The sequence below is a fragment of the Ranitomeya variabilis genome, chromosome 4 (assembly GCF_051348905.1).
Source record: "Ranitomeya variabilis isolate aRanVar5 chromosome 4, aRanVar5.hap1, whole genome shotgun sequence".
NCBI lineage: Eukaryota > Metazoa > Chordata > Amphibia > Anura > Dendrobatidae > Ranitomeya > Ranitomeya variabilis.
This window is the reverse complement of record NC_135235.1, coordinates 315,937,300-315,963,121: the sequence shown is the minus strand read 5'-3', so window position 1 is coordinate 315,963,121 and position 25,822 is coordinate 315,937,300. Positions and strand designations below refer to the sequence as shown.

The 25,822-nt window shown below is 34.1% G+C and overlaps 8 non-coding genes across 8 annotated transcripts; all 8 read left to right on the top strand.

Moving 5' to 3' along the window:
• The first annotated feature begins 394 nt into the window (after nucleotides 1-394).
• TRNAL-CAG (transfer RNA leucine (anticodon CAG)) lies at nucleotides 395-477 on the top strand. The gene has a single exon. It is a non-coding gene; the product is annotated as a tRNA-Leu (tRNA).
• Nucleotides 478-4,558: 4,081 nt separating this feature from the next.
• TRNAL-CAG (transfer RNA leucine (anticodon CAG)) lies at nucleotides 4,559-4,641 on the top strand. The gene has a single exon. It is a non-coding gene; the product is annotated as a tRNA-Leu (tRNA).
• Nucleotides 4,642-8,722: 4,081 nt separating this feature from the next.
• TRNAL-CAG (transfer RNA leucine (anticodon CAG)) lies at nucleotides 8,723-8,805 on the top strand. Its single transcript has one exon. It is a non-coding gene; the product is annotated as a tRNA-Leu (tRNA).
• A 4,082-nt stretch (nucleotides 8,806-12,887) lies between these two features.
• On the top strand, nucleotides 12,888-12,970 carry TRNAL-CAG (transfer RNA leucine (anticodon CAG)). Its single transcript has one exon. It is a non-coding gene; the product is annotated as a tRNA-Leu (tRNA).
• A 4,082-nt stretch (nucleotides 12,971-17,052) lies between these two features.
• TRNAL-CAG (transfer RNA leucine (anticodon CAG)) lies at nucleotides 17,053-17,135 on the top strand. The gene has a single exon. It is a non-coding gene; the product is annotated as a tRNA-Leu (tRNA).
• Nucleotides 17,136-18,032: 897 nt separating this feature from the next.
• On the top strand, nucleotides 18,033-18,105 carry TRNAF-GAA (transfer RNA phenylalanine (anticodon GAA)). The gene has a single exon. It is a non-coding gene; the product is annotated as a tRNA-Phe (tRNA).
• A 3,124-nt stretch (nucleotides 18,106-21,229) lies between these two features.
• Nucleotides 21,230-21,312, top strand: TRNAL-CAG (transfer RNA leucine (anticodon CAG)). The gene has a single exon. It is a non-coding gene; the product is annotated as a tRNA-Leu (tRNA).
• An 898-nt stretch (nucleotides 21,313-22,210) lies between these two features.
• Nucleotides 22,211-22,283, top strand: TRNAF-GAA (transfer RNA phenylalanine (anticodon GAA)). Its single transcript has one exon. It is a non-coding gene; the product is annotated as a tRNA-Phe (tRNA).
• The last annotated feature ends 3,539 nt before the right edge of the window (nucleotides 22,284-25,822 follow it).

The window sequence follows — 25,822 nt, the reverse complement described above, 5'->3', positions numbered from 1 at the left end:
GGTTTAAGGATATAAGCAGTCAAAGAATAAAAATGACTAATATTTCAAAATTTTAAACAAAATTTAGATATTTTCCCAGAAAAAAACAAAAAATATATTGACCTAAATTTACAGTTAATGTAAAGTACAATGTGTCACAAAAAACACTTTCAGAATTACGGGGATATGTAGAAGCATTCCAGAGTTATTACTGCATACAGTGATAAAAGTCATATTTTTTTAAAATGGGGCTTGGCCATTTAGCTCAAAATAGGCTTGATAACTAATAGTTTAAACAAATGTATTGAAATAAAAACTGTAATATTAAATATTTTAAAATAATTTTCAATGACAATTACTGGTCATATTTCTTCTGACTAACTTGGAAAGATTTAAGGCACAGAATCCACAAGAAGTCAGGATGGCCGAGCGGTCTAAGGCGCTGCGTTCAGGTCGCAGTCTCTCTTGGAGGCGTGGGTTCAAATCCCACTTCTGACATCACCTTTTCATGAAACTATACAGATTCTCAGTCAATTATTGATTAGATGGGGATCAAACCAAACTTAGCAATGGGCCTTAAAAAATCCGATCCCAAAGTTACCACTACCTGGGAGTCTTTGGGGTGAATCTGAAATTGTCGTCTATAAACGGAACTCTAGGACCGTGAAATAGTTTTTATGTGCATATGTTAGCTGTCTTGGCACTATAAAAATACTGCCGGCGGTCAATGGGGCGGGACTATTTCAAATCTGTGTGTTCTCTTTCCCTATTAGGGCGGAGACTCCACATCCTATGGGGCTGTTCTGGGAGATTTCTATAAACTGAATTGCCGGTAAGTCTAATTTCATATTTGATTACCTCATTCATCAATAGACCATAAAAATACTTAATAAACAAAAGCTTAAAAAGCAGGTAATCATAGTTTTAAAGTCTGAAATGCACATGCGATACTGACATCTAAGTTTCAGCACATTTTGGGACAAATGTTTTCACATTGAAAGTTAACAATCATTAAAATATTTTCTCTAAATTGTTGTCTCCTTTTTTGCTCCAATTATTTGCATTTAATAACAAATAAAACTTGATGTAACATTATATATGCACATTGTCTTTTATGTGCAACCATCACCTGTCTCACAAACACAGGGTTTGAATGAACCTGATGAATGGAGTCAAATTGAAAATGTAAAAAAATCTCTGTCAAAATTGCTGTTTTTTTTCTACTCTTTCACAAAGAGTTAATGAAAGTTATTAAATATGTACACCAAATAGCAGGAGTTTCAAATAGAAATCATGCTGCAAAAACCAGTCAAAGCAAAAATAAAAATATCTACTTTCAGGGGTTTCGCTTGACATTTGCCAAGTGTCTAGCACTCCTAAAGTCGTTTGTGCTTGGCCGAAATAGCTCAGATGGGAGAGCGTTAGACTGAAGATCTAAAGATCCCGGGTTTCGGCAACATCATTTTTCTTGATTCTTTACATTTTAAGGAGAAAATAAACAAAGCACGTGGACTGATTATTTAAACAAAATGTAAAAGGCCTAAAAATCTTAACTATCTACAGAAAATAAAATGTTAAAAAGATGAGAAATGGGAACTTTTCCATTTGAGCAAATTATTATTTTTTTGTAATTTTTCCTCTGTTTTGTTTATTTCCATTTCACTTAGCTGTAAGAGGATTTAAAGGGAACCTGATAGCTGATAAAGAAAGCATGTATCAGACACTAGCTGAATGATTTCAACCATGTATGTTTGACTATGAAATGCTGTGGTGTATATGAATTCATTGTGAGAAGTAATTTCTAAAATGGGGTCACTTTGGGGGGGGTTCTGCTGTTTTGGTACTTTTGGTACTCTGCAAATTTTACCTACAAACTATTCTTGCAAAATCTGCATTCCAAAATCCAAATAGCGCTCTTATTTTCAAAGCCCTGCTGTGTGGCCAAACAGTAGATTCTGAAGAAATATGGTGCATCACCGCATTTTGTGAGAAATCTAACATTTCTAACATCCTAACAAAATAAAAGGAGGTTTGAAAGTGAATGCTGACAAAAAGTACACATATGAAAAATGCTATTTATTTACATTTTTGTGTGGTGCGACAAGTTGGTTTAAGGATATAAGCAGTCAAAGAATAAAAATGACTAATATTTCAAAATTTTAAACAAATTTTAGATATTTTCACAGAAAAAAACTAAAAATATATTGACCTAAATTTACAGTTAATGTAAAGTACAATGTGTCACAAAAAACACTTTCAGAATTACGGGGATATGTAGAAGCATTCCAGAGTTATTACTGCATACAGTGATAAAAGTCATATTTTTTTTAAAATGGGGCTTGGCCATTTAGCTCAAAATAGGCTTGATAACTAATAGTTTAAACAAATGTATTGAAATAAAAACTGTAATATTAAATATTTTAAAATAATTTTCAATGACAATTACTGGTCATATTTCTGCTGACTAACTTGGAAAGAGTTAAGGCACAGAATCCACAAGAAGTCAGGATGGCCGAGCGGTCTAAGGCGCTGCGTTCAGGTTGCAGACTCTGGGTTCAAATCCCACTTCTGACATCACCTTTTCATGAAACTATACAGATTCTCAGTCATGATGGGGATCAAACCAAACTTAGCAATGGGCCTTAAAACACCTGATCCCAAAGTTACCACTACCTGGGAGTCTTTGGGGTGAATCTGAAATTGTCGTCTATAAACGGAACTCTAGGACCGTGAAATAGTTTTTATGTGCATATGTTAACTGTCTTGGCACTATAAAAATACTGCGGGCGGTCAATGGGGCGTGACTATTTCAACTCTTTGTGTTCTCTTTCCCTATTAGGGCTGAGACTCCACATCCTATGGGGCTGTTCTGGGAGATTTCTATAAACTGAATTGCCGGTAAGTCTAATTTCATATTTGATTACCTCATTCATCAATAGACCATAAAAATACTTAATAAACAAAAGCTTAAAAAGTAGGTAATCATAGTTTTAAAGTCTGAAATGCACATGCGATACTGACATCTAAGTTTCAGCACATTTTGGGACAAATGTTTTCACACTGAAAGTTAACAATCATTAAAATATTTTCTCTAAATTGTTGTCTCCTTTTTTGCTCCAATTATTTGCATTTAATAACAAATAAAACTTGATGTAACATTATATATGCACATTGTCTTTTATGTGCAACCATCACCTGTCTCACAAACACAGGGTTTGAATGAACCTGATGAATGGAGTCAAATTGAAAATGTAAAAATATCTCTGTCAAAATTGCTGTTTTTTTCTACTCATTCACAAAGAGTTAATTAAAGTTATTAAATATGTACAACAAAATAGCAGGAGTTTCAAATAGAAATCATGCTGCAAAAACCAGTCAAAGCAAAAATAAAAATATCTACTTTCAGGGGTTTCGCTTGACATTTGCCAAGTGTCTAGCACTCCTAAAGTTGTTTGTGTTTGGCCGAAATAGCTCAGACGGGAGAGCGTTAGACTGAAGATCTAAAGGTCCCTGGTTAGGTCCCGGGTTTCGACAACATCATTTTTCTTGATTCTTTACATTTTAAGGAGAAAATAAACAAAGCACGTGGACTGATTATTTAAAGAAAATGTAAAAGGCCTAAAAATCTTAACTATCTACAGAAAATAAAATGTTAAAAAGATGAGAAATATGAACTTTTCCATTTGAGCAAATTATTATTTTTTTGTAAATTTTCCTCTGTTTTGTTTATTTCCATTTCACTTAGCTGTAAGAGGATTTAAAGGGAACCTGATAGCTGATAAAGAAAGCATGTATCAGACACTAGCTGAATGATTTCAACCATGTATGTTTGACTATGAAATGCTGTGGTGTATATGAATTCATTGTGAGAAGTAATTTCTAAAATGGGGTCACTTTGGGGGGGTTTCTGCTGTTTTGGTACTTTTGGTACTCTGCAAATTTTACCTGCAAACTATTCTTGCAAAATCTGCATTCCAAAATCCAAATAGCGCTCTTATTTTCAAAGCCCTGCTGTGTGGCCAAACAGTAGATTCTGAAGAAATATGGTGCATCATCGCATTTTGTGAGAAATCTAACATTTCTAACATCCTAACAAAATAAAAGGAGGTTTGAAAGTGAATGCTGACCAAAAGTACACATATGAAAAATGCTATTTATTTACATTTTTGTGTGGTGCGACAAGTTGGTTTAAGGATATAAGCAGTCAAAGAATAAAAATGACTAATATTTCAAAATTTTAAACAAAATTTAGATATTTTCACAGAAAAAAACAAAAAATATATTGACCTAAATTTACAGTTAATGTAAAGTACAATGTGTCACAAAAAACACTTTCAGAATTACGGGGATATGTAGAAGCATTCCAGAGTTATTACTGCATACAGTGATAAAAGTCATATTTTTTTAAAATGGGGCTTGGCCATTTAGCTCAAAATAGGCTTGATAACTAATAGTTTAAACAAATGTATTGAAATAAAAACTGTAATATTAAATATTTTAAAATAATTTTCAATGACAATTACTGGTCATATTTCTTCTGACTAACTTGGAAAGATTTAAGGCACAGAATCCACAAGAAGTCAGGATGGCCGAGCGGTCTAAGGCGCTGCGTTCAGGTCGCAGTCTCTCTTGGAGGCGTGGGTTCAAATCCCACTTCTGACATCACCTTTTCATGAAACTATACAGATTCTCAGTCAATTATTGATTAGATGGGGATCAAACCAAACTTAGCAATGGGCCTTAAAAAATCCGATCCCAAAGTTACCACTACCTGGGAGTCTTTGGGGTGAATCTGAAATTGTCGTCTATAAACGGAACTCTAGGACCGTGAAATAGTTTTTATGTGCATATGTTAGCTGTCTTGGCACTATAAAAATACTGCCGGCGGTCAATGGGGCGGGACTATTTCAAATCTGTGTGTTCTCTTTCCCTATTAGGGCGGAGACTCCACATCCTATGGGGCTGTTCTGGGAGATTTCTATAAACTGAATTGCCGGTAAGTCTAATTTCATATTTGATTACCTCATTCATCAATAGACCATAAAAATACTTAATAAACAAAAGCTTAAAAAGCAGGTAATCATAGTTTTAAAGTCTGAAATGCACATGCGATACTGACATCTAAGTTTCAGCACATTTTGGGACAAATGTTTTCACATTGAAAGTTAACAATCATTAAAATATTTTCTCTAAATTGTTGTCTCCTTTTTTGCTCCAATTATTTGCATTTAATAACAAATAAAACTTGATGTAACATTATATATGCACATTGTCTTTTATGTGCAACCATCACCTGTCTCACAAACACAGGGTTTGAATGAACCTGATGAATGGAGTCAAATTGAAAATGTAAAAAAATCTCTGTCAAAATTGCTGTTTTTTTTCTACTCTTTCACAAAGAGTTAATGAAAGTTATTAAATATGTACACCAAATAGCAGGAGTTTCAAATAGAAATCATGCTGCAAAAACCAGTCAAAGCAAAAATAAAAATATCTACTTTCAGGGGTTTCGCTTGACATTTGCCAAGTGTCTAGCACTCCTAAAGTCGTTTGTGCTTGGCCGAAATAGCTCAGATGGGAGAGCGTTAGACTGAAGATCTAAAGATCCCGGGTTTCGGCAACATCATTTTTCTTGATTCTTTACATTTTAAGGAGAAAATAAACAAAGCACGTGGACTGATTATTTAAACAAAATGTAAAAGGCCTAAAAATCTTAACTATCTACAGAAAATAAAATGTTAAAAAGATGAGAAATGGGAACTTTTCCATTTGAGCAAATTATTATTTTTTTGTAATTTTTCCTCTGTTTTGTTTATTTCCATTTCACTTAGCTGTAAGAGGATTTAAAGGGAACCTGATAGCTGATAAAGAAAGCATGTATCAGACACTAGCTGAATGATTTCAACCATGTATGTTTGACTATGAAATGCTGTGGTGTATATGAATTCATTGTGAGAAGTAATTTCTAAAATGGGGTCACTTTGGGGGGGGTTCTGCTGTTTTGGTACTTTTGGTACTCTGCAAATTTTACCTACAAACTATTCTTGCAAAATCTGCATTCCAAAATCCAAATAGCGCTCTTATTTTCAAAGCCCTGCTGTGTGGCCAAACAGTAGATTCTGAAGAAATATGGTGCATCACCGCATTTTGTGAGAAATCTAACATTTCTAACATCCTAACAAAATAAAAGGAGGTTTGAAAGTGAATGCTGACAAAAAGTACACATATGAAAAATGCTATTTATTTACATTTTTGTGTGGTGCGACAAGTTGGTTTAAGGATATAAGCAGTCAAAGAATAAAAATGACTAATATTTCAAAATTTTAAACAAATTTTAGATATTTTCACAGAAAAAAACTAAAAATATATTGACCTAAATTTACAGTTAATGTAAAGTACAATGTGTCACAAAAAACACTTTCAGAATTACGGGGATATGTAGAAGCATTCCAGAGTTATTACTGCATACAGTGATAAAAGTCATATTTTTTTTAAAATGGGGCTTGGCCATTTAGCTCAAAATAGGCTTGATAACTAATAGTTTAAACAAATGTATTGAAATAAAAACTGTAATATTAAATATTTTAAAATAATTTTCAATGACAATTACTGGTCATATTTCTGCTGACTAACTTGGAAAGAGTTAAGGCACAGAATCCACAAGAAGTCAGGATGGCCGAGCGGTCTAAGGCGCTGCGTTCAGGTTGCAGACTCTGGGTTCAAATCCCACTTCTGACATCACCTTTTCATGAAACTATACAGATTCTCAGTCATGATGGGGATCAAACCAAACTTAGCAATGGGCCTTAAAACACCTGATCCCAAAGTTACCACTACCTGGGAGTCTTTGGGGTGAATCTGAAATTGTCGTCTATAAACGGAACTCTAGGACCGTGAAATAGTTTTTATGTGCATATGTTAACTGTCTTGGCACTATAAAAATACTGCGGGCGGTCAATGGGGCGTGACTATTTCAACTCTTTGTGTTCTCTTTCCCTATTAGGGCTGAGACTCCACATCCTATGGGGCTGTTCTGGGAGATTTCTATAAACTGAATTGCCGGTAAGTCTAATTTCATATTTGATTACCTCATTCATCAATAGACCATAAAAATACTTAATAAACAAAAGCTTAAAAAGTAGGTAATCATAGTTTTAAAGTCTGAAATGCACATGCGATACTGACATCTAAGTTTCAGCACATTTTGGGACAAATGTTTTCACACTGAAAGTTAACAATCATTAAAATATTTTCTCTAAATTGTTGTCTCCTTTTTTGCTCCAATTATTTGCATTTAATAACAAATAAAACTTGATGTAACATTATATATGCACATTGTCTTTTATGTGCAACCATCACCTGTCTCACAAACACAGGGTTTGAATGAACCTGATGAATGGAGTCAAATTGAAAATGTAAAAATATCTCTGTCAAAATTGCTGTTTTTTTCTACTCATTCACAAAGAGTTAATTAAAGTTATTAAATATGTACAACAAAATAGCAGGAGTTTCAAATAGAAATCATGCTGCAAAAACCAGTCAAAGCAAAAATAAAAATATCTACTTTCAGGGGTTTCGCTTGACATTTGCCAAGTGTCTAGCACTCCTAAAGTTGTTTGTGTTTGGCCGAAATAGCTCAGACGGGAGAGCGTTAGACTGAAGATCTAAAGGTCCCTGGTTAGGTCCCGGGTTTCGACAACATCATTTTTCTTGATTCTTTACATTTTAAGGAGAAAATAAACAAAGCACGTGGACTGATTATTTAAAGAAAATGTAAAAGGCCTAAAAATCTTAACTATCTACAGAAAATAAAATGTTAAAAAGATGAGAAATATGAACTTTTCCATTTGAGCAAATTATTATTTTTTTGTAAATTTTCCTCTGTTTTGTTTATTTCCATTTCACTTAGCTGTAAGAGGATTTAAAGGGAACCTGATAGCTGATAAAGAAAGCATGTATCAGACACTAGCTGAATGATTTCAACCATGTATGTTTGACTATGAAATGCTGTGGTGTATATGAATTCATTGTGAGAAGTAATTTCTAAAATGGGGTCACTTTGGGGGGGTTTCTGCTGTTTTGGTACTTTTGGTACTCTGCAAATTTTACCTGCAAACTATTCTTGCAAAATCTGCATTCCAAAATCCAAATAGCGCTCTTATTTTCAAAGCCCTGCTGTGTGGCCAAACAGTAGATTCTGAAGAAATATGGTGCATCATCGCATTTTGTGAGAAATCTAACATTTCTAACATCCTAACAAAATAAAAGGAGGTTTGAAAGTGAATGCTGACCAAAAGTACACATATGAAAAATGCTATTTATTTACATTTTTGTGTGGTGCGACAAGTTGGTTTAAGGATATAAGCAGTCAAAGAATAAAAATGACTAATATTTCAAAATTTTAAACAAAATTTAGATATTTTCACAGAAAAAAACAAAAAATATATTGACCTAAATTTACAGTTAATGTAAAGTACAATGTGTCACAAAAAACACTTTCAGAATTACGGGGATATGTAGAAGCATTCCAGAGTTATTACTGCATACAGTGATAAAAGTCATATTTTTTTAAAATGGGGCTTGGCCATTTAGCTCAAAATAGGCTTGATAACTAATAGTTTAAACAAATGTATTGAAATAAAAACTGTAATATTAAATATTTTAAAATAATTTTCAATGACAATTACTGGTCATATTTCTTCTGACTAACTTGGAAAGATTTAAGGCACATAATCCACAAGAAGTCAGGATGGCCGAGCGGTCTAAGGCGCTGCGTTCAGGTCGCAGTCTCTCTTGGAGGCGTGGGTTCAAATCCCACTTCTGACATCACCTTTTCATGAAACTATACAGATTCTCAGTCAATTATTGATTAGATGGGGATCAAACCAAACTTAGCAATGGGCCTTAAAAAATCCGATCCCAAAGTTACCACTACCTGGGAGTCTTTGGGGTGAATCTGAAATTGTCGTCTATAAACGGAACTCTAGGACCGTGAAATAGTTTTTATGTGCATATGTTAGCTGTCTTGGCACTATAAAAATACTGCCGGCGGTCAATGGGGCGGGACTATTTCAAATCTGTGTGTTCTCTTTCCCTATTAGGGCGGAGACTCCACATCCTATGGGGCTGTTCTGGGAGATTTCTATAAACTGAATTGCCGGTAAGTCTAATTTCATATTTGATTACCTCATTCATCAATAGACCATAAAAATACTTAATAAACAAAAGCTTAAAAAGCAGGTAATCATAGTTTTAAAGTCTGAAATGCACATGCGATACTGACATCTAAGTTTCAGCACATTTTGGGACAAATGTTTTCACATTGAAAGTTAACAATCATTAAAATATTTTCTCTAAATTGTTGTCTCCTTTTTTGCTCCAATTATTTGCATTTAATAACAAATAAAACTTGATGTAACATTATATATGCACATTGTCTTTTATGTGCAACCATCACCTGTCTCACAAACACAGGGTTTGAATGAACCTGATGAATGGAGTCAAATTGAAAATGTAAAAAAATCTCTGTCAAAATTGCTGTTTTTTTTCTACTCTTTCACAAAGAGTTAATGAAAGTTATTAAATATGTACACCAAATAGCAGGAGTTTCAAATAGAAATCATGCTGCAAAAACCAGTCAAAGCAAAAATAAAAATATCTACTTTCAGGGGTTTCGCTTGACATTTGCCAAGTGTCTAGCACTCCTAAAGTCGTTTGTGCTTGGCCGAAATAGCTCAGATGGGAGAGCGTTAGACTGAAGATCTAAAGATCCCGGGTTTCGGCAACATCATTTTTCTTGATTCTTTACATTTTAAGGAGAAAATAAACAAAGCACGTGGACTGATTATTTAAAGAAAATGTAAAAGGCCTAAAAATCTTAACTATCTACAGAAAATAAAATGTTAAAAAGATGAGAAATGGGAACTTTTCCATTTGAGCAAATTATTATTTTTTTGTAATTTTTCCTCTGTTTTGTTTATTTCCATTTCACTTAGCTGTAAGAGGATTTAAAGGGAACCTGATAGCTGATAAAGAAAGCATGTATCAGACACTAGCTGAATGATTTCAACCATGTATGTTTGACTATGAAATGCTGTGGTGTATATGAATTCATTGTGAGAAGTAATTTCTAAAATGGGGTCACTTTGGGGGGGTTTCTGCTGTTTTGGTACTTTTGGTACTCTGCAAATTTTACCTGCAAACTATTCTTGCAAAATCTGCATTCCAAAATCCAAATAGCGCTCTTATTTTCAAAGCCCTGCTGTGTGGCCAAACAGTAGATTCTGAAGAAATATGGTGCATCACCGCATTTTGTGAGAAATCTAACATTTCTAACATCCTAACAAAATAAAAGGAGGTTTGAAAGTGAATGCTGACAAAAAGTACACATATGAAAAATGCTATTTATTTACATTTTTGTGTGGTGCGACAAGTTGGTTTAAGGATATAAGCAGTCAAAGAATAAAAATGACTAATATTTCAAAATTTTAAAACAAACTTTAGATATTTTCACAGAAAAAAACTAAAAATATATTGAACTAAATTTACAGTTAATGTAAAGTACAATGTGTCACAAAAAACACTTTCAGAATTACGGGGATATGTAGAAGCATTCCAGAGTTATTACTGCATACAGTGATAAAAGTCATATTTTTTTTAAAATGGGGCTTGGCCATTTAGCTCAAAATAGGCTTGATAACTAATAGTTTAAACAAATGTATTGAAATAAAAACTGTAATATTAAATATTTTAAAATAATTTTCAATGACAATTACTGGTCATATTTCTGCTGACTAACTTGGAAAGAGTTAAGGCACAGAATCCACAAGAAGTCAGGATGGCCGAGCGGTCTAAGGCGCTGCGTTCAGGTTGCAGACTCTGGGTTCAAATCCCATTTCTGACATCACCTTTTCATGAAACTATACAGATTCTCAGTCATGATGGGGATCAAACCAAACTTAGCAATGGGCCTTAAAAAACCTGATCCCAAAGTTACCACTACCTGGGAGTCTTTGGGGTGAATCTGAATTTGTCGTCTATAAACGGAACTCTAGGACCGTGAAATAGTTTTTATGTGCATATGTTAGCTGTCTTGGCACTATAAAAATACTGCGGGCGGTCAATAGGGCGTGACTATTTCAACTCTTTGTGTTCTCTTTCCCTATTAGGGCTGAGACTCCACATCCTATGGGGCTGTTCTGGGAGATTTCTATAAACTGAATTGCCGGTAAGTCTAATTTCATATTTGATTACCTCATTCATCAATAGACCATAAAAATACTTAATAAACAAAAGCTTAAAAAGTAGGTAATCATAGTTTTAAAGTCTGAAATGCACATGCGATACTGACATCTAAGTTTCAGCACATTTTGGGACAAATGTTTTCACACTGAAAGTTAACAATCATTAAAATATTTTCTCTAAATTGTTGTCTCCTTTTTTGCTCCAATTATTTGCATTTAATAACAAATAAAACTTGATGTAACATTATATATGCACATTGTCTTTTATGTGCAACCATCACCTGTCTCACAAACACAGGGTTTGAATGAACCTGATGAATGGAGTCAAATTGAAAATGTAAAAATATCTCTGTCAAAATTGCTGTTTTTTTCTACTCATTCACAAAGAGTTAATTAAAGTTATTAAATATGTACAACAAAATAGCAGGAGTTTCAAATAGAAATCATGCTGCAAAAACCAGTCAAAGCAAAAATAAAAATATCTACTTTCAGGGGTTTCGCTTGACATTTGCCAAGTGTCTAGCACTCCTAAAGTTGTTTGTGTTTGGCCGAAATAGCTCAGACGGGAGAGCGTTAGACTGAAGATCTAAAGGTCCCTGGTTAGGTCCCGGGTTTCGACAACATCATTTTTCTTGATTCTTTACATTTTAAGGAGAAAATAAACAAAGCACGTGGACTGATTATTTAAAGAAAATGTAAAAGGCCTAAAAATCTTAACTATCTACAGAAAATAAAATGTTAAAAAGATGAGAAATATGAACTTTTCCATTTGAGCAAATTATTATTTTTTTGTAAATTTTCCTCTGTTTTGTTTATTTCCATTTCACTTAGCTGTAAGAGGATTTAAAGGGAACCTGATAGCTGATAAAGAAAGCATGTATCAGACACTAGCTGAATGATTTCAACCATGTATGTTTGACTATGAAATGCTGTGGTGTATATGAATTCATTGTGAGAAGTAATTTCTAAAATGGGGTCACTTTGGGGGGGTTTCTGCTGTTTTGGTACTTTTGGTACTCTGCAAATTTTACCTGCAAACTATTCTTGCAAAATCTGCATTCCAAAATCCAAATAGCGCTCTTATTTTCAAAGCCCTGCTGTGTGGCCAAACAGTAGATTCTGAAGAAATATGGTGCATCATCGCATTTTGTGAGAAATCTAACATTTCTAACATCCTAACAAAATAAAAGGAGGTTTGAAAGTGAATGCTGACCAAAAGTACACATATGAAAAATGCTATTTATTTACATTTTTGTGTGGTGCGACAAGTTGGTTTAAGGATATAAGCAGTCAAAGAATAAAAATGACTAATATTTCAAAATTTTAAACAAAATTTAGATATTTTCACAGAAAAAAACAAAAAATATATTGACCTAAATTTACAGTTAATGTAAAGTACAATGTGTCACAAAAAACACTTTCAGAATTACGGGGATATGTAGAAGCATTCCAGAGTTATTACTGCATACAGTGATAAAAGTCATATTTTTTTAAAATGGGGCTTGGCCATTTAGCTCAAAATAGGCTTGATAACTAATAGTTTAAACAAATGTATTGAAATAAAAACTGTAATATTAAATATTTTAAAATAATTTTCAATGACAATTACTGGTCATATTTCTTCTGACTAACTTGGAAAGATTTAAGGCACATAATCCACAAGAAGTCAGGATGGCCGAGCGGTCTAAGGCGCTGCGTTCAGGTCGCAGTCTCTCTTGGAGGCGTGGGTTCAAATCCCACTTCTGACATCACCTTTTCATGAAACTATACAGATTCTCAGTCAATTATTGATTAGATGGGGATCAAACCAAACTTAGCAATGGGCCTTAAAAAATCCGATCCCAAAGTTACCACTACCTGGGAGTCTTTGGGGTGAATCTGAAATTGTCGTCTATAAACGGAACTCTAGGACCGTGAAATAGTTTTTATGTGCATATGTTAGCTGTCTTGGCACTATAAAAATACTGCCGGCGGTCAATGGGGCGGGACTATTTCAAATCTGTGTGTTCTCTTTCCCTATTAGGGCGGAGACTCCACATCCTATGGGGCTGTTCTGGGAGATTTCTATAAACTGAATTGCCGGTAAGTCTAATTTCATATTTGATTACCTCATTCATCAATAGACCATAAAAATACTTAATAAACAAAAGCTTAAAAAGCAGGTAATCATAGTTTTAAAGTCTGAAATGCACATGCGATACTGACATCTAAGTTTCAGCACATTTTGGGACAAATGTTTTCACATTGAAAGTTAACAATCATTAAAATATTTTCTCTAAATTGTTGTCTCCTTTTTTGCTCCAATTATTTGCATTTAATAACAAATAAAACTTGATGTAACATTATATATGCACATTGTCTTTTATGTGCAACCATCACCTGTCTCACAAACACAGGGTTTGAATGAACCTGATGAATGGAGTCAAATTGAAAATGTAAAAAAATCTCTGTCAAAATTGCTGTTTTTTTTCTACTCTTTCACAAAGAGTTAATGAAAGTTATTAAATATGTACACCAAATAGCAGGAGTTTCAAATAGAAATCATGCTGCAAAAACCAGTCAAAGCAAAAATAAAAATATCTACTTTCAGGGGTTTCGCTTGACATTTGCCAAGTGTCTAGCACTCCTAAAGTCGTTTGTGCTTGGCCGAAATAGCTCAGATGGGAGAGCGTTAGACTGAAGATCTAAAGATCCCGGGTTTCGGCAACATCATTTTTCTTGATTCTTTACATTTTAAGGAGAAAATAAACAAAGCACGTGGACTGATTATTTAAAGAAAATGTAAAAGGCCTAAAAATCTTAACTATCTACAGAAAATAAAATGTTAAAAAGATGAGAAATGGGAACTTTTCCATTTGAGCAAATTATTATTTTTTTGTAATTTTTCCTCTGTTTTGTTTATTTCCATTTCACTTAGCTGTAAGAGGATTTAAAGGGAACCTGATAGCTGATAAAGAAAGCATGTATCAGACACTAGCTGAATGATTTCAACCATGTATGTTTGACTATGAAATGCTGTGGTGTATATGAATTCATTGTGAGAAGTAATTTCTAAAATGGGGTCACTTTGGGGGGGTTTCTGCTGTTTTGGTACTTTTGGTACTCTGCAAATTTTACCTGCAAACTATTCTTGCAAAATCTGCATTCCAAAATCCAAATAGCGCTCTTATTTTCAAAGCCCTGCTGTGTGGCCAAACAGTAGATTCTGAAGAAATATGGTGCATCACCGCATTTTGTGAGAAATCTAACATTTCTAACATCCTAACAAAATAAAAGGAGGTTTGAAAGTGAATGCTGACAAAAAGTACACATATGAAAAATGCTATTTATTTACATTTTTGTGTGGTGCGACAAGTTGGTTTAAGGATATAAGCAGTCAAAGAATAAAAATGACTAATATTTCAAAATTTTAAAACAAACTTTAGATATTTTCACAGAAAAAAACTAAAAATATATTGAACTAAATTTACAGTTAATGTAAAGTACAATGTGTCACAAAAAACACTTTCAGAATTACGGGGATATGTAGAAGCATTCCAGAGTTATTACTGCATACAGTGATAAAAGTCATATTTTTTTTAAAATGGGGCTTGGCCATTTAGCTCAAAATAGGCTTGATAACTAATAGTTTAAACAAATGTATTGAAATAAAAACTGTAATATTAAATATTTTAAAATAATTTTCAATGACAATTACTGGTCATATTTCTGCTGACTAACTTGGAAAGAGTTAAGGCACAGAATCCACAAGAAGTCAGGATGGCCGAGCGGTCTAAGGCGCTGCGTTCAGGTTGCAGACTCTGGGTTCAAATCCCATTTCTGACATCACCTTTTCATGAAACTATACAGATTCTCAGTCATGATGGGGATCAAACCAAACTTAGCAATGGGCCTTAAAAAACCTGATCCCAAAGTTACCACTACCTGGGAGTCTTTGGGGTGAATCTGAATTTGTCGTCTATAAACGGAACTCTAGGACCGTGAAATAGTTTTTATGTGCATATGTTAGCTGTCTTGGCACTATAAAAATACTGCGGGCGGTCAATAGGGCGTGACTATTTCAACTCTTTGTGTTCTCTTTCCCTATTAGGGCTGAGACTCCACATCCTATGGGGCTGTTCTGGGAGATTTCTATAAACTGAATTGCCGGTAAGTCTAATTTCATATTTGATTACCTCATTCATCAATAGACCATAAAAATACTTAATAAACAAAAGCTTAAAAAGTAGGTAATCATAGTTTTAAAGTCTGAAATGCACATGCGATACTGACATCTAAGTTTCAGCACATTTTGGGACAAATGTTTTCACACTGAAAGTTAACAATCATTAAAATATTTTCTCTAAATTGTTGTCTCCTTTTTTGCTCCAATTATTTGCATTTAATAACAAATAAAACTTGATGTAACATTATATATGCACATTGTCTTTTATGTGCAACCATCACCTGTCTCACAAACACAGGGTTTGAATGAACCTGATGAATGGAGTCAAATTGAAAATGTAAAAATATCTCTGTCAAAATTGCTGTTTTTTTCTACTCATTCACAAAGAGTTAATTAAAGTTATTAAATATGTACAACAAAATAGCAGGAGTTTCAAATAGAAATCATGCTGCAAAAACCAGTCAAAGCAAAAATAAAAATATCTACTTTCAGGGGTTTCGCTTGACATTTGCCAAGTGTCTAGCACTCCTAAAGTTGTTTGTGTTTGGCCGAAATAGCTCAGACGGGAGAGCGTTAGACTGAAGATCTAAAGGTCCCTGGTTAGGTCCCGGGTTTTGACAACATCATTTTTCTTGATTCTTTACATTTTAAGGAGAAAATAAACAAAGCACGTGGACTGATTATTTAAAGAAAATGTAAAAGGCCTAAAAATCTTAACTATCTACAGAAAATAAAATGTTAAAAAGATGAGAAATATGAACTTTTCCATTTGAGCAAATTATTATTTTTTTGTAAATTTTCCTCTGTTTTGTTTATTTCCATTTCACTTAGCTGTAAGAGGATTTAAAGGGAACCTGATAGCTGATAAAGAAAGCATGTATCAGACACTAGCTGAATGATTTCAACCATGTATGTTTGACTATGAAATGCTGTGGTGTATATGAATTCATTGTGAGAAGTAATTTCTAAAATGGGGTCACTTTGGGGGGGTTTCTGCTGTTTTGGTACTTTTGGTACTCTGCAAATTTTACCTGCAAACTATTCTTGCAAAATCTGCATTCCAAAATCCAAATAGCGCTCTTATTTTCAAAGCCCTGCTGTGTGGCCAAACAGTAGATTCTGAAGAAATATGGTGCATCATCGCATTTTGTGAGAAATCTAACATTTCTAACATCCTAACAAAATAAAAGGAGGTTTGAAAGTGAATGCTGACCAAAAGTACACATATGAAAAATGCTATTTATTTACATTTTTGTGTGGTGCGACAAGTTGGTTTAAGGATATAAGCAGTCAAAGAATAAAAATGACTAATATTTCAAAATTTTAAACAAAATTTAGATATTTTCACAGAAAAAAACAAAAAATATATTGACCTAAATTTACAGTTAATGTAAAGTACAATGTGTCACAAAAAACACTTTCAGAATTACGGGGATATGTAGAAGCATTCCAGAGTTATTACTGCATACAGTGATAAAAGTCATATTTTTTTAAAATGGGGCTTGGCCATTTAGCTCAAAATAGGCTTGATAACTAATAGTTTAAACAAATGTATTGAAATAAAAACTGTAATATTAAATATTTTAAAATAATTTTCAATGACAATTACTGGTCATATTTCTTCTGACTAACTTGGAAAGAGTTAAGGCACAGAATCCACAAGAAGTCAGGATGGCCGAGCGGTCTAAGGCGCTGCGTTCAGGTCGCAGTCTCTCTTGGAGGCGTGGGTTCAAATCCCACTTCTGACATCACCTTTTCATGAAACTATACAGATTCTCAGTCAATTATTGATTAGATGGGGATCAAACCAAACTTAGCAATGGGCCTTAAAAAATCCGATCCCAAAGTTACCACTACCTGGGAGTCTTTGGGGTGAATCTGAAATTGTCGTCTATAAACGGAACTCTAGGACCGTGAAATAGTTTTTATGTGCATATGTTAGCTGTCTTGGCACTATAAAAATACTGCCGGCGGTCAATGGGGCGGGACTATTTCAAATCTGTGTGTTCTCTTTCCCTATTAGGGCGGAGACTCCACATCCTATGGGGCTGTTCTGGGAGATTTCTATAAACTGAATTGCCGGTAAGTCTAATTTCATATTTGATTACCTCATTCATCAATAGACCATAAAAATACTTAATAAACAAAAGCTTAAAAAGCAGGTAATCATAGTTTTAAAGTCTGAAATGCACATGCGATACTGACATCTAAGTTTCAGCACATTTTGGGACAAATGTTTTCACATTGAAAGTTAACAATCATTAAAATATTTTCTCTAAATTGTTGTCTCCTTTTTTGCTCCAATTATTTGCATTTAATAACAAATAAAACTTGATGTAACATTATATATGCACATTGTCTTTTATGTGCAACCATCACCTGTCTCACAAACACAGGGTTTGAATGAACCTGATGAATGGAGTCAAATTGAAAATGTAAAAAAATCTCTGTCAAAATTGCTGTTTTTTTCCACTCATTCACAAAGAGTTAATGAAAGTTATTAAACATGTACAACAAAATAGCAGGAGTTTCAAATAGAAATCATGCTGCAAAAACCAGTCAAAGCAAAAATAAAAATATCTACTTTCAGGGGTTTCGCTTGACATTTGCCAAGTATCTAGCACTCCTAAAGTTGTTTTCGTTTGGCCGAAATAGCTCAGATGGGAGAGCGTTAGACTGAAGATCTAAAGGTCCCTGGTTCAATCCCGGGTTTCGGCAACATCATTTTTCTTGATTCTTTACATTTTAAGGAGAAAATAAACAAAGCACGTGGACTGATTATTTAAAGAAAATGTAAAAGGCCTAAAAATCTTAACTATCTACAGAAAATAAAATGTTAAAAAGATGAGAAATGGGAACTTTTCCATTTGAGCAAATTATTATTTTTTTGTAATTTTTCCTCTGTTTTGTTTATTTCCATTTCACTTAGCTGTAAGAGGATTTAAAGGGAACCTGATAGCTGATAAAGAAAGCATGTATCAGACACTAGCTGAATGATTTCAACCATGTATGTTTGACTATGAAATGCTGTGGTGTATATGAATTCATTGTGAGAAGTAATTTCTAAAATGGGGTCACTTTGGGGGGGTTTCTGCTGTTTTGGTACTTTTGGTACTCTGCAAATTTTACCTGCAAACTATTCTTGCAAAATCTGCATTCCAAAATCCAAATAGCGCTCTTATTTTCAAAGCCCTGCTGTGTGGCCAAACAGTAGATTCTGAAGAAATATGGTGCATCACCGCATTTTGTGAGAAATCTAACATTTCTAACATCCTAACAAAATAAAAGGAGGTTTGAAAGTGAATGCTGACAAAAAGTACACATATGAAAAATGCTATTTATTTACATTTTTGTGTGGTGCGACAAGTTGGTTTAAGGATATAAGCAGTCAAAGAATAAAAATGACTAATATTTCAAAATTTTAAACAAACTTTAGATATTTTCACAGAAAAAAACTAAAAATATATTGACCTAAATTTACAGTTAATGTAAAGTACAATGTGTCACAAAAAACACTTTCAGAATTACGGGGATATGTAGAAGCATTCCAGAGTTATTACTGCATACAGTGATAAAAGTCATATTTTTTTAAAATGGGGCTTGGCCATTTAGCTCAAAATAGGCTTGATAACTAATAGTTTAAACAAATGTATTGAAATAAAAACTGTAATATTAAATATTTTAAAATAATTTTCAATGACAATTACTGGTCATATTTCTGCTGACTAACTTGGAAAGAGTTAAGGCACAGAATCCACAATAAGTCAGGATGGCCGAGCGGTCTAAGGCGCTGCGTTCAGGTTGCAGACTCTGGGTTCAAATCCCATTTCTGACATCACCTTTTCATGAAACTATACAGATTCTCAGTCATGATGGGGATCAAACCAAACTTAGCAATGGGCCTTAAAAAACCTGATCCCAAAGTTACCACTACCTGGGAGTCTTTGGGGTGAATCTGAAATTGTCGTCTATAAACGTAACTCTAGGACCGTGAAATAGTTTTTATGTGCATATGTTAGCTGTCTTGGCACTGTAAAAATACTGCGGGCGGTCAATGGGGCGTGACTATTTCAACTCTTTGTGTTCTCTTTCCCTATTAGGGCTGAGACTCCACATCCTATGGGGCTGTTCTGGGAGATTTCTATAAACTGAATTGCCGGTAAGTCTAATTTCATATTTGATTACCTCATTCATCAATAGACCATAAAAATACTTAATAAACAAAAGCTTAAAAAGTAGGTAATCATAGTTTTAAAGTCTGAAATGCACATGCGATACTGACATCTAAGTTTCAGCACATTTTGGGACAAATGTTTTCACACTGAAAGTTAACAATCATTAAAATATTTTCTCTAAATTGTTGTCTCCTTTTTTGCTCCAATTATTTGCATTTAATAACAAATAAAACTTGATGTAACATTATATATGCACATTGTCTTTTATGTGCAACCATCACCTGTCTCACAAACACAGGGTTTGAATGAACCTGATGAATGGAGTCAAATTGAAAATGTAAATAAATCTCTGTCAAAATTGCTGTTTTTTTTTCTACTCATTCACAAAGAGTTAATGAAAGTTATTAAATATGTACAACAAAATAGCAGGAGTTTCAAATAGAAATCATGCTGCAAAAACCAGTCAAAGCAAAAATAAAAATATCTACTTTCAGGGGTTTCGCTTGACATTTGCCAAGTGTCTAGCACTCCTAAAGTCGTTCGTGTTTGGCAGAAATAGCTCAGATGGGAGAGCGTTAGACTGAAGATCTAAAGGTCCCTGGTTCGATCCCGGGTTCCGGCAACATCATTTTCCTTGATTCTTTACATTTTAAGGAGAAAATAAACAAAGCACGTGGACTGATTATTTAAAGAAAATGTAAAAGGCCTAAAAATCTTAACTATCTACAGAAAATAAAATGTTAAAAAGATGAGAAATGGGAACTTTTCCATTTGAGCAAATTATTATTTTTTTGTAATTTTTCCTCTGTTTTGTTTATTTCCATTTCACTTAGCTGTAAGAGGATTTAAAGGGAACCTGATAGCTGATAAAGAAAGCATGTATCAGACACTAGCTGAATGATTTCAACCATGTATGTTTGACTATGAAATGCTGTGGTGTATATGAATTCATTGTGAGAAGTAATTTCTAAAATGGGGTCACTTTGGGGGGGTTTCTGCTGTTTTGGTACTTTTGGTACTCTGCAAATTTTACCTGCAAACTATTCTTGCAAAATCTGCATTCCAAAATCCAAATAGCGCTCTTATTTTCAAAGCCCTGCTGTGTGGCCAAACAGTAGATTCTGAAGAAATATGGTGCATCATCGCATTTTGTGAGAAATCTAACATTTCTAACATCCTAACAAAATAAAAGGAGGTTTGAAAGTGAATGCTGACCAAAAGTACACATATGAAAAATGCTATTTATTTACATTTTTGTGTGGTGCGACAAGTTGGTTTAAGGATATAAGCAGTCAAAGAATAAAAATGACTAATATTTCAAAATTTTAAACAAAATTTAGATATTTTCACAGAAAAAAACAAAAAATATATTGACCTAAATTTACAGTTAATGTAAAGTACAATGTGTCACAAAAAACACTTTCAGAATTACGGGGATATGTAGAAGCATTCCAGAGTTATTACTGCATACAGTGATAAAAGTCATATTTTTTTAAAATGGGGCTTGGCCATTTAGCTCAAAATAGGCTTGATAACTAATAGTTTAAACAAATGTATTGAAATAAAAACTGTAATATTAAATATTTTAAAATAATTTTCAATGACAATTACTGGTCATATTTCTTCTGACTAACTTGGAAAGAGTTAAGGCACAGAATCCACAAGAAGTCAGGATGGCCGAGCGGTCTAAGGCGCTGCGTTCAGGTCGCAGTCTCTCTTGGAGGCGTGGGTTCAAATCCCACTTCTGACATCACCTTTTCATGAAACTATACAGATTCTCAGTCAATTATTGATTAGATGGGGATCAAACCAAACTTAGCAATGGGCCTTAAAAAACCTGATCCCAAAGTTACCACTACCTGGGAGTCTTTGGGGTGAATCTGAAATTGTCGTCTATAAACGGAACTCTAGGACCGTGAAATAGTTTTTATGTGCATATGTTAGCTGTCTTGGCACTATAAAAATACTGCGGGCGGTCAATGGGGCGGGACTATTTCAACTCTTTGTGTTCTCTTTCCCTATTAGGGCGGAGACTCCACATCCTATGGGGCTGTTCTGGGAGATTTCTATAAACTGAATTGCCGGTAAGTCTAATTTCATATTTGATTACCTCATTCATCAATAGACCATAAAAATACTTAATAAACAAAAGCTTAAAAAGCAGGTAATCATAGTTTTAAAGTCTGAAATGCACATGCGATACTGACATCTAAGTTTCAGCACATTTTGGGACAAATGTTTTCACATTGAAAGTTAACAATCATTAAAATATTTTCTCTAAATTGTTGTCTCCTTTTTTGCTCCAATTATTTGCATTTAATAACAAATAAAACTTGATGTAACATTATATATGCACATTGTCTTTTATGTGCAACCATCACCTGTCTCACAAACACAGGGTTTGAATGAACCTGATGAATGGAGTCAAATTGAAAATGTAAAAAAATCTCTGTCAAAATTGCTGTTTTTTTTCTACTCATTCACAAAGAGTTAATGAAAGTTATTAAATATGTACAACAAAATAGCAGGAGTTTCAAATAGAAATCATGCTGCAAAAACCAGTCAAAGCAAAAATAAAAATATCTACTTTCAGGGGTTTCGCTTGACATTTGCCAAGTGTCTAGCACTCCTAAAGTCGTTTGTGTTTGGCCGAAATAGCTCAGATGGGAGAGCGTTAGACTGAAGATCTAAAGGTCCCTGGTTCGATCCCGGGTTCCGGCAACATCATTTTTCTTGATTCTTTACATTTTAAGGAGAAAATAAACAAAGCACGTGGACTGATTATTTAAAGAAAATGTAAAAGGCCTAAAAATCTTAACTATCTACAGAAAATAAAATGTTAAAAAGATGAGAAATGGGAACTTTTCCATTTGAGCAAATTATTATTTTTTTGTAATTTTTCCTCTGTTTTGTTTATTTCCATTTCACTTAGCTGTAAGAGGATTTAAAGGGAACCTGATAGCTGATAAAGAAAGCATGTATCAGACACTAGCTGAATGATTTCAACCATGTATGTTTGACTATGAAATGCTGTGGTGTATATGAATTCATTGTGAGAAGTAATTTCTAAAATGGGGTCACTTTGGGGGGGTTTTGTCATGGTTCTCAATGGCAAGAGACCGTAGTAAAGCATACAAAAGGACTAGCTCTTGGAAGATGGGAACTCGAGCTGACTGTGAGCTAAACCTACCGCACAACTAACAGTGGCCGGGTAGCGTGCCTACGTTTTATCCCTAGACGCCCAGCGCCAGCCGGAGGACTGCCTGACCCTAGCAGAGGAAAATACAGACCTGGCTTACCTCTAGAGAAATTTTCCCCAAAAGGCAGACAGTAGCCCCCACATATATTGTCGGTGATTTTAGAGGAAATTGACATACGAAGTATGAAGATAGGTTTAGCAAATTGAGGTCCGCTTACTAGATAGTAGGAAGACAGAAAAGGGAACTTCACAGTCAGCTGAAAACCCTTTTCAAAACACCATCCTGAAATTACTTTAAGACTCTAATATCAACTCATGACACTAGAGTGGCAATTTCAGCTCACAAGAGCTTCCAGCCTCAGAAATATTCAAACACAGAGAACTGGAACAAAAATGCAAAACAAACTTAGGACTACAAGTCCAACTTAGCTGATAGTAGTCTAGGAGCAGGAACATGCAACAGAAAGGCTTCTGGTAACATTGTTGGCCGGCATAGAAATGACTGAGGAGCAAGGTTAAATAGAAAACTCCCACATCCTGATGGAAACAGGTGAACAGAGGAGATGAAGCACACAAGTTCAGTACCACCAGTGACCACCGGGGGAGCCCAGAAACCCAATTCACAACAGGGTTTCTGCTGTTTTGGTACTTTTGGTACTCTGCAAATTTTACCTGCAAACTATTCTTGCAAAATCTGCATTCCAAAATCCAAATAGCGCTCTTATTTTCAAAGCCCTGCTGTGTGGCCAAACAGTAGATTCTGAAGAAATATGGTGCATCACCGCATTTTGTGAGAAATCTAACATTTCTAACATCCTAACAAAATAAAAGGAGGTTTGAAAGTGAATGCTGACAAAAAGTACACATATGAAAAATGCTATTTATTTACATTTTTGTGTGGTGCGACAAGTTGGTTTAAGGATATAAGCAGTCAAAGAATAAAAATAACTAATATTTCAAAATTTAAAAAAAACTTTAGATATTTTCACAGAAAAAAACTAAAAATATATTGACCTAAATTTACAGTTAATGTAAAGTACAATGTGTCACAAAAAACACTTTCAGAATTACGGGGATATGTAGAAGCATTCCAGAGTTATTGCTGCATACAGTGATAAAAGTCATATTTTTTTTAAAATGGGGCTTGGCCATTTAGCTCAAAATAGGCTTGATAACTAATAGTTTAAACAAATGTATTGAAATAAAAACTGTAATATTAAATATTTTAAAATAATTTTCAATGACAATTACTGGTCATATTTCTGCTGACTAACTTGGAAAGAGTTAAGGCACAGAATCCACAAGAAGTCAGGATGGCCGAGCGGTCTAAGGCGCTGCGTTCAGGTTGCAGACTCTGGGTTCAAATCCCATTTCTGACATCACCTTTTCATGAAACTATACAGATTCTCAGTCATGATGGGGATCAAACCAAACTTAGCAATGGGCCTTAAAAAACCTGATCCCAAAGTTACCACTACCTGGGAGTCTTTGGGGTGAATCTGAAATTGTCGTCTATAAACGGAACTCTAGGACCGTGAAATAGTTTTTATGTGCATATGTTAGCTGTCTTGGCACTGTAAAAATACTGCGGGCGGTCAATGGGGCGTGACTATTTCAACTCTTTGTGTTCTCTTTCCCTATTAGGGCTGAGACTCCACATCCTATGGGGCTGTTCTGGGAGATTTCTATAAACTGAATTGCCGGTAAGTCTAATTTCATATTTGATTACCTCATTCATCAATAGACCATAAAAATACTTAATAAACAAAAGCTTAAAAAGTAGGTAATCATAGTTTTAAAGTCTGAAATGCACATGCGATACTGACATCTAAGTTTCAGCACATTTTGGGACAAATGTTTTCACACTGAAAGTTAACAATCATTAAAATATTTTCTCTAAATTGTTGTCTCCTTTTTTGCTCCAATTATTTGCATTTAATAACAAATAAAACTTGATGTAACATTATATATGCACATTGTCTTTTATGTGCAACCATCCCCTGTCTCACAAACACAGGGTTTGAATGAACCTGATGAATGGAGTCAAATTGAAAATGTAAAAAAATCTCTGTCAAAATTGCTGTTTTTTTCTACTCATTCACAAAGAGTTAATTAAAGTTATTAAATATGTACAACAAAATAGCAGGAGTTTCAAATAGAAATCATGCTGCAAAAACCAGTCAAAGCAAAAATAAAAATATCTACTTTCAGGGGTTTCGCTTGACATTTGCCAAGTGTCTAGCACTCCTAAAGTTGTTTGTGTTTGGCCGAAAAAGCTCAGACGGGAGAGCGTTAGACTGAAGATCTAAAGGTCCCTGGTTAGGTCCCGGGTTTCGACAACATCATTTTTCTTGATTCTTTACATTTTAAGGAGAAAATAAACAAAGCACGTGGACTGATTATTTAAAGAAAATGTAAAAGGCCTAAAAATCTTAACTATCTACAGAAAATAAAATGTTAAAAAGATGAGAAATGGGAACTTTTCCATTTGAGCAAATTATTACTTTTTTGTAATTTTTCCTCTGTTTTGTTTATTTCCATTTCACTTAGCTGTAAGAGGATTTAAAGGGAACCTGATAGCTGATAAAGAAAGCATGTATCAGACACTAGCTGAATGATTTCAACCATGTATGTTTGACTATGAAATGCTGTGGTGTATATGAATTCATTGTGAGAAGTAATTTCTAAAATGGGGTCACTTTGGGGGGGTTTCTGCTGTTTTGGTACTTTTGGTACTCTGCAAATTTTACCTGCAAACTATTCTTGCAAAATCTGCATTCCAAAATCCAAATAGTGCTCTTATTTTCAAAGCCCTGCTGTGTGGCCAAACAGTAGATTCTGAAGAAATATGGTGCATCATCGCATTTTGTGAGAAATCTAACATTTCTAACATCCTAACAAAATAAAAGGAGGTTTGAAAGTGAATGCTGACCAAAAGTACACATATGAAAAATGCTATTTATTTACATTTTTGTGTGGTGCGACAAGTTGGTTTAAGGATATAAGCAGTCAAAGAATAAAAATGACTAATATTTCAAAATTTTAAACAAAATTTAGATAT